This window comes from Stenella coeruleoalba, assembly GCF_951394435.1.
Source record: "Stenella coeruleoalba genome assembly, chromosome: 1".
Lineage (NCBI taxonomy): Eukaryota > Metazoa > Chordata > Mammalia > Artiodactyla > Delphinidae > Stenella > Stenella coeruleoalba.
Genome location: NC_137169.1, coordinates 125,761,917 through 125,771,436, shown reverse-complemented (window position 1 = coordinate 125,771,436; position 9,520 = coordinate 125,761,917).

Sequence of the window (9,520 nt, the reverse complement as noted above, 5' to 3'; positions counted from 1 at the left end):
TCTTTATTGGAGTATAATTGCTTTACAATGGAGTGTTAGTTTCTGCTTTATAACAAAGTGAATCAGTTATACATATACAGATGTTCCCATATCTCTTCCCTCTTGTGTCTCCCTCCCTCCCACCCTCCCTCATCCACCCCTCTCGGTGGTCACAAAGCACCGAGCTGATCTCCCTGTGCTATGCGGCTGCTTCCCACTAGCTATCGATATCACGTTTGGTAGTGTATATATGTCCATGCCACTCTCTCACTTTGTCACACCTTACCCTTCCCCCTGCCCATATCCTCGAGTCCATTCTCTAGTAGGTCTGTGTCTTTATTCCTGTCTTACCCCTAGGTTCTTCATGACATTTTTTTCCCCCTTAGATTCCATATATGTGTGTTAGCATATGGTATTTGTCTTTTTATTTCTGACTTACTTCACTCTGTATGACAGACTCATACACAGAAATAAGCTCAAAATGGATTAAAAACCTCAATGTAAAGCCAGAAACTATCAAACTCTTAGAGGAAAACATAGGCAGAACACTTTATGACATAAATCACAGCAAGATCCTTTTTGACCCACCTCCTGGAGAAATGGAAATCAAAACAAAAATACACAAATGGGACCTCATGAAACTTTAAAGCTTTTGCACAGCAAAGGAAACCATAAACAAGACCAAAAGACAACCCTGAGAATGGGAGAAAATATTAGCAAATGAAGCAACTGACAAAGGATTAATCTCCAAAATTTACAAACAGCTCATGCAACTCAATAACAAAAAAACAAACAACCCAATCCAAAAATGGGCAGAAGACCTAAATAGACATTTCTCCAAAGAAGATATACAGATTGCCAACAGACACATGAAAGGATGCTCAACATCACTAATCATTAGAGAAATACAAATCAAAACTACAATGAGGTATCATCTCACACCGGTCAGAATGGCCATCATCAAAAAATCTAGAAAAGGGAACCCTCTTGCACTGCTGGTGGGAATGTGAACTGGTACAGCCACTATGGAGAAGAGTATGGAGGTTCCTTAAAAAACTACAAATAGAACGACCATATGACCCAGGAATCCCACTACTGGGCATGTACCCTGAGAAAACCATAATTCAAAAAGGGTCATGTACCAAAATGTTCATTGCAGCTCTATTTACAATAGCCAGGAGATGGAAACAACCTAAGTGTCCATCATTGGATGAATAGATAAAGAAGATGTGGCACATATATACAATGGAATATTACTCAGCCGTATCATTCCTTTTTTATTTACTTCTTTGCTTTCCCGTAGAGTCTGCTAGACAGCAAAGACGAGGGCTTCTGAGGTTTGCTCATCTGCTCCCACACCACGCAGTTCCTAGCACACAGTAGGACATTATGAACGAGAGAATTAATGAATGATTGAAGGATTCAGCCCAGGATCAAGGATGCTTTCCCACGGCACGCTAAGTCCTAAGTTTTAGGCTTATTTGAACTCTTAGGCAAAGTGTGTCAAAGAACTTTCGTTGTCGAGTCATCCCTGGGTACCTGAGGGGGATTGGTTCAGGACCCACCTTGGATACAAGTCTGCAGATACTTCACGCACCCTTTTTTTTTTTCTGGCTGCGTTGTGTCTTCATTGTTGTGCACGGGCTTTCTCTGGTTGCAGAGAACAGGGGCTACTGCTCGTCATGGTATGGTTCAGGCAGTAACGCTAGCGACGGGGGGCGGCAGGTTTAACTTTGCTCGCTCACCTGCCACTCACCTCCTTCTGTGCGGCCCGGTTCCTAACAGGCGCAGACTTCTTATTGCGTTGGCTTCTCTTGTTGTGGAGCACAGGCTCTAGGCACACGGGCTTCAGTAGTTGCAGCATGCGGGCTTCAGTAGTTGTGGTTCACGGGCTCAGTAATTGTGGCACAAGGGCTTAGTGGCTCCGTGACATGTGGGATCTTCCTGGACCAGAGATAGAAACCATGTCCCCTGCATTGGCAGGTGGATTCGTAACCACCGCGCCATGAAGGAAGTCCCGGCACACACACTTTCGTATACTTTAAATCATCTCAAGATTACCTGTAATACCTAATACAATGTAAATGCTACGTAAATAGGTGTAAATACAATACAACCTGAACCATGCCCACGCCCCCGCCCCCCATCCCTGGAAAGATTGTTTCCCACGAAACTGGTCCCTGGTGCCAAAAAGGTTGGGGACCGCTGCTATAAAGGAATAGCAGTTGAAACAGTTTGGCACTGGGATGGATACACGACAGATGGACAAAATAGAACCCAGAAATAGATCAATATATGGGGGGTGGGTGTAGAATATTAACTAAGGTGGTTCAAAGAAAGATACGCTAATGAACGATATGGTGCCACTGGCTAGCTCTTTGAGGAAACGTGGAATTGAACCTCTGTCTTACTGCTTATGACCAGCTCTGAATGACTCTCCTTCCCTCCATTCCCCCCCCCACCCCCCACCCCACTGCCTGTTTCCCACACGACCTCCAGAGTAATCTTAAAACCCGTGGTCCTGAGACTTCCTTCGTGGTCCAGTGGTTAAGAATCCACCTTCCAATGCAGAGGAAGCGAGTTTGATCCCTGGTCAGGGAACTAAGACCCCACATGCAGCAGAGCAACTGAGCTCTCGCGCTCCAACTAGAGAGAAGCCCAAGTGCCGCAACGAAAGATCCCACGTGCCGCAACTAAAACGCGACGCAGCCCCAAATTAATTAATTAATTTTTAAAAAAACCCACAGTCTGGCCCTGCCCCTCTCCTCTGAAACCCTTCGGTGGCTGTCATTGCTGAGTCAAGTCCAGACTCCTGGCTGTATTTCCAGGCTCTCTCTCAGCCTCCTGCGGGCCCCACTCACTCCGCTCCCTATTCTATGGGTCCGGAACACCCCGAGCCTCTCCACACTGGGGACTCTGTGTCCAATTCCTGCTGCCTCATCCTCTCAGGGCCAGCCTCCTCCAGCCCTCGGGCCTCAGGTTCCGTGTCACCTCCTGAGCTGAGTCTCTAGGTCGGTCCCCATCCCACACACATGATTCTCCGCCCCTGTGTCCCTCAGACAACCTGCTCACTCCTGTAGGAGTTCTTAACATATGAATTATTAGTATAAGTATCCATTTGTTTATTATTTTTTTGCCCATCTCTCCTAAGCATGTCAATCTGGCCCCTGCTATAGTCTTAGGGTCTAGTACATAGTAGTTGCTCAATAAATATTCATGAGCCATTTATGAGGTGGAATCTGGCCTGAAATATGAGAGAGTCAGCAGGTGCTTTGTTCTATCAGCAGAACCCTGCAGGAGCTGTGGACAGCTGTAGCCTTAGGCAGGGGCTGGGAGAGAGCACTTATCCATATAAAGACTCCTACTCAGTCGGGGGTGGGTTCCTCCCCCTGTTAGGAGCTGTATCCCCAGGGTTAGGGTCAGGGTCCTAAGGTGAACTTTTTGCTGAAGCTCTGACATCCAAAGTAAGCATCAAATCCTTCTCAGCCCTTCTTTGCAGTGGAAAGCCCACTCTCTTTCCTGGAGACAAAATTCCGCATTCCATCACAATTCTGATTTCTCCCTATATCTGTTGATTAAGATCAGTTAAGATAGTTATAAATGTTAAAGCTAGAAAATGCCTTAAATACCATCTCCTAGTGACTATAAAATAATCCTGCCTTTTTACCTTACAGATGAGGAAATCAGACCCAGGGAGATTCAGCGGCCCTCGTGATGACTAGCAGTGGCGGGGTCTATGTGTCGCCCCACCTGGACTTGCAGTTCGGAGCCTCTGCTGGCATTATGTGCTAATGTGACTCTCCTTCACGTGGCAGAAAAACCACTTTGAAAACAACTCATTTTGAAACCTTAAATGCATTATTATTATCCACTCGCTTTACACATCTTCTGCAAGCAGCAGGCAATCAGGTTGTATTTGCTTGCTTTTAGAAGCCTTAAAAATAATTGATTTGGCGGGGGGGGGGGGGCCCAAACCCGAGACAAGGATTGTCTGCCAGATACACTGGCAGAGAGGTGGAGCTTCGAGGTGACAGAGGTGGGCCGGAGTGGTCTCCTCCAGTGTGACCCTGGAGACAGCACCCAGAGCAGGCCAGCACGCGAGAATGGAGCCCAGGTTCCACGTAAGGGCAGTGCTGACAGCTGCAGACGTGGGTTCTCTGAACGGGTGAGACGGTCTTGCCCATCTCCCGGTCGCCTCTCCTGAGCCGCTTCCAACCAGAAGGGTGAGTCAAGGAGAAGACTTACCTAAGGTTGTGGTACCTAGAACAAGACGACCTTTGGCCTTGCCCCCCTTTATATTGTAGTTATTTTTGACGGAGCAACTATAATGACATTTGGACTCCACACATTACACAAAATAACATGAAGCCCCCGCAGATAATGATGACTTACACAGAGTTAATGTCAGACAGTGTCCTTGAACGCCTGTCTTCAAAAAGAATTTTTTTTCTAGTTTCTGTAGCTTTTTTTACTTAAAAACTTTAAGAAAACTAGAACAGATACCACTGTTCTTTAAATTTATAATATTTTAGTCCATTGTGGTACTTGAGACCACGTCTAGCTTAATGGTTAAGGTTCATTCTGCATTGTGAACAGTTATTCTGACTGTTGACTCAAACCTGTCTTCAGTACTGAGCAGTGCTGTCATCAAAAGACCTCAAAGCATTCGCAATAGAATATATCTAAACTTTCAGGCCCTGTGAAAGAATTCTAGTTTGGATTGCCAAAGTATCTGAATTTATCCTTAATCATCAAAAAATAATTGCATTTTAGGATCCTGCCAGAAAGCGTAGCTTGAACTCTCTGGTACCCCTTTCTTATCAGAGCCCACTTACGAGAAATGATATTAATAGATGATTTCCAGAAAGATATACAACCTGTCTTTTGCTAGATATTCTCGACTTGTCTGGGACCAGGCCAGACCATCAGAGGGCCGCACTTGACTGCTGTGTTTCAAACTCTCCCAGGATTGTTGTTTTTTTTTTTTTTTTGCAAACATCTTTATTGAGATATAAATGTTCACTCACTTAAAGCGGACAATTCAGTCGTTTTGGTTTTTAGAGTGCTTACAGAGCTGTGCATTCATCAATGCAATCCATTTTAGAATATTTTAATCACCTAAAACCAAAACAAATTTAAAACCACCCTTCCATTATAACCTCTTCCTAGTCTCTCTCTCCCCCAGTTCTAAGCAAACATTAATCTGCTTTATTTTTAAAATTTATTTATTTAGTTGCACCAGGTCTTAGTTGCAGCACGTGGGCTCCTTAGTTGTGGCTCACCAGCTCCTTAGTTGGGGCATGCAAACTCTTAGTTGCATGCATGTGGGATCTAGTTCCCTCACCAGGGCTCGAACCCAGGGCCCCTGCACTGGGAGCTCTGAGTCTCACCCACTGTGCCATCAGAGAAGTCCCTTAATCTGCTTTCTGTCTCTACAGATATGTCTGTTCTGCATGGTTCATGTAAGTGGAATTCTGTAATATGTGGTCTTTTGTGACTCACTTCTTTCACCACTTAACATAATATTTTCAAGCTTCATCCATGTTGTAGTTTGTATCTGTACTTCATTCCTCTTTATGGCTGAAGAACATTCCATTCTATGGGTGTCCCACATTTTATTTATCTGTTTATCAGTTGGTGGACATTCGGGTGTCTCCACCTTTTGGATATTATGTACAGCTACGGACATTCACGTACAGGTTTTCATGTGGACATATGTTTTCATTTCTCTTGGGTATATGCCTAAGAGTGGAATTGCAAATAATCATTATGTTTAGATTTTTGAGAAACTGCAGACTGTTTTCCACAGTAACTGTATCTTCTCCCCAGTAGTCTACGAGGCTCTGATTTCTCCACATCCTAACACTTGTTATTATCTGATTTTTTTTATTGCAGCCATCCTACTCAGAGTGAATTATTGCCTCACTGTGTGGTTTCAATATGCATTTCCCTGATGACTAACGATGCTGAGCAACTATTCATGAGCTATTGGCCATTTGTATGTCTATTTCGATCCTTTGCACATTATTTAAATTGGGTTGTCTTTTTAATATTGAGTCGCAGAAGTCTTTTTAATAAATTCTAGAAAGAAGTTCCTTACATTTGCAAATATTTTCTCCCACTCTACGGATGGTCTTTTCATCCTTTGTTGTGTCCTTTGAAGCACAAAGCATTTCAATGTTGACGGAGTCCCATTTATCTGTTGTTGTTATTGTTTGTGCTTTCGATGTCATATAGAATCCATTGTCAAATCCAAGGTCACCAAGATTTACTGTTACATTTTCATCAAAGAGTTTTCTTTCTTTTTTTTTGGTCGTGCCGCATGGCATGCAGGATCTTAGTTCCACGACAAGGGATCGGACCCGTGCCCCCTGCAGTGGAAGCGCAGAGTCTTAACCACTGGACCACCAGGGAAATCCCTTCTAAGAGTTTTCTAGTGTTAGCTCTTCCTTTTAGGTCTTTGATCCATTTTGAGTTAATTTTTTTATATGGTGTGAGGTAAGGGTCCAACTTCATTCTTTTGCAGATGGCTATCCTAAGACTGCTTTCACCAAAGAGCATTTTAGCATTAAAATAGACAGCTCTGTGAAACACAACTTTGTATGTTTGCAAGGGACATGGTTGGGAACAGTGTCCACTACATCACAAAAGTATCCTAAATGAAGACCCACAGAAGAGACTTTTCTCAGGCTGTGATTCCTGGAAATTTTATATCTTATGGATACAGTAAACTTACCACAGAGTGGCACGACTCTTTCCTCTGGCAGCTGAGAAAGCTCAGACCCAAGTGTGCGTACCACAAAAAAAAAAAAAAAATCCAAAGACACTTTTTTGTCTTTTTCAAAAATTTGCCTAGGGTTAGTTTTGCAGGGAAATGAACACAATCTGCTTAAAATTCTATAGGCTTGAAGACTCAGGTGAGCTAGCTTATATTTATTATAAATTCCATGAAGTTGTTGGCTTATAATCAGGGATAGCTATACTGGAAAAATTTGACACAAGAACGGTAATTTTCATAAACAAAAGTTACTTTTAGCAATCCTCTAAATACAGATTGGAGATGGCTAGTTTCCTTTGAAAAGTGGGTGAAAGGGTTATTTTAGCAGCTATGTTGTTTGCTACCGGTCCTGGTGTCTGCCCGCAGGTCATTCCAAAGTGTGAAATTGAAGAGGAATACCAGGCAGGTGGCCAGAGTTTTAGAGATCGTACAGAAAGTAATTATTTTCCTTTTGACTTGGGACAGTGAAACCTAATTATCTCTTCTGCATTTGAAGACATATTTTTGGCATACTTTTACAGTACTAGTGAATAACACTTTTTAACTGGAAAAATTCCAAAACAATCATATAGAAACCAAACCTTGCACTCTTTATTCTTTCCTTATGTCAGCATGGGTCATTCTTGTTTTGAAAGCAGCTTCAGCAGAATCCCCTGGTTTCGATTTTATTGATAACTATTTCATTCATTTCTTTCTGACAATATAATTTAAGCCAAGTTCATGACCCACCCCCTGATTGTGCATCCAGGGAGATCCATTCCCTTGGGCCCCAGCTAGATAGACATGCACCCCAGGATGCAAAGTACTAAAAAATACTTGGATTATATATCTTTCAGAACCTCTGTAGTGAAACCTGCTTGAATTTTCTAAGAGACATAAGAAAAAGATCAGTGAACTTAATAAAGCTGAATTTTAAATAATAAAAGCTGTATTTGATATACTGAGTATAATAGGGAAAAAATAGAAACTTAACGTCCAACGATGAAAATATCGTTGAATAAGTCGTTTCATCCAAATGATAATATTAGACAGTCATTAATTTTTCAAAGAATTTTTAGCAACTTGAAAGTTTGCTTATGATAGATACAATGTCAGGAGAAAAGAGTACAGAGAATGTGACTCCAATTATATAAATATATTGAGCTAAATATATATATATTTTAATATATTTTATATATATAATATATATATATTAATATATAATGTATATTAATATATAATATATATTATTGATATATATTAATATATAATATATAATATATATAAAATATATAAAATATATATATAAAATATTTATATATATAATATATATATAAAGATATATATATCTCAATAAATATATTGAGATAAATATATTGAGATTATATAAATATATTGAGATATATTGAGTGAAAAAAACTGAAAGGAGATAGCCAAAACAGTAGTGGGGATTTTCTCTAGTTGTAGAACTTTCTGTGATTTTCATTACCTTCTTTATAGTTTCCTAAGTTTCCTAATTTTTTTTCCAAAAATAATGCCACTAAACTATCAGTAATTGTATTTTTTTGGTTTTTTGTTTGCAAATTATTTTTAGTATATGTGCTACCAAAGCAAGCACTGAGAGTAAATTTCGAAGATCGAACTGGAAAGATTAAATTATCACGGCTTTCCATTATGATTTCCTGTCTTAGCACTCACCACCCCCGCCCCCAACATCTTGGCCCTTACCCTATATTAGGAGTTTTCGCATCTTAGTGTGCATACGTGTCACCCCGCAGGCCCCACCCTCCTCTGGTCCCAGATTCACCAGAGGGGGTCTGGAGCACGTCCAGGAACCCGCATTCTTTACAGGCATGCCTGGTGATCCGGTGTGGGTGACAAGTGGCTTGCAGACACGCACCACGCTAAAATCTCCTCACCTCACCCCTGCCTCTCTGTTTGCTCTCTGCCTCTCTGTTTACTGTGCCAATAGTAATTTTTTCCTGGAGTGGGGTATGATTTTATACCAGCTTCTTTTTTTTTTTTTTTTTTGCGGTACGCGGGCCTCTCACTGTTGTGGCCTCTCCCGTTGCGGAGCACAGGCTCCGGACGCGCAGGCTCAGCGGCCGTGGCTCACGGGCCCAGCCGCTCCGCGGCATGTGGGATCTTCCCGGACGGGGGCACGAACCCGCGTCCCCTGCATCGGCAGGCGGACTCTCAACCACTGCACCACCAGGGAAGCCCTATACCAGCTTCTTACCTCCGTTTAGCGGTGGTGTTAGAAACTCCTGATGGGAATCTGGGTCACAGCAGCCCCGAGAGGACGTCGCATGTCAAGAAATCACTTCCCCTGCCTGTCCTCTTTATCCAGTCATTCCTACCCTTCCCACCACTCTTCACCCCATTTAGGAAGTAGGTTCCTCTTTGGAAGCTGTGTATGGGGTTCCTTTTCTGTAATTGAGCCACTAGTTAAAAGGCTGTAAGCAAGTAATCTACTTTTGCTAAGCCTCGATTTCCTCGTCCGAACAGGGAGAATAACATCTTCTTATATGGAGGTAGTGAAGATTAGAAATAATATAAGAAAAGTCCTGGGACTTCCCTGGTGGTGCAGTGGTTAAGAATCTGTCTGCCAATGCGGGGGACACGGGTTCGAGCCCTGGCCCGGGAGGATCCCACATGCCACGGAGCAACTAAGTCCGTGCGCCACAACTACTGAGCCTGCACTCGAGAGCCCGCGAGCCACAACTACTGAGCCCGTGTGCCACAACTACTGAAGCCCGTGCGCCTAGAGTCCGTGCTCCACAA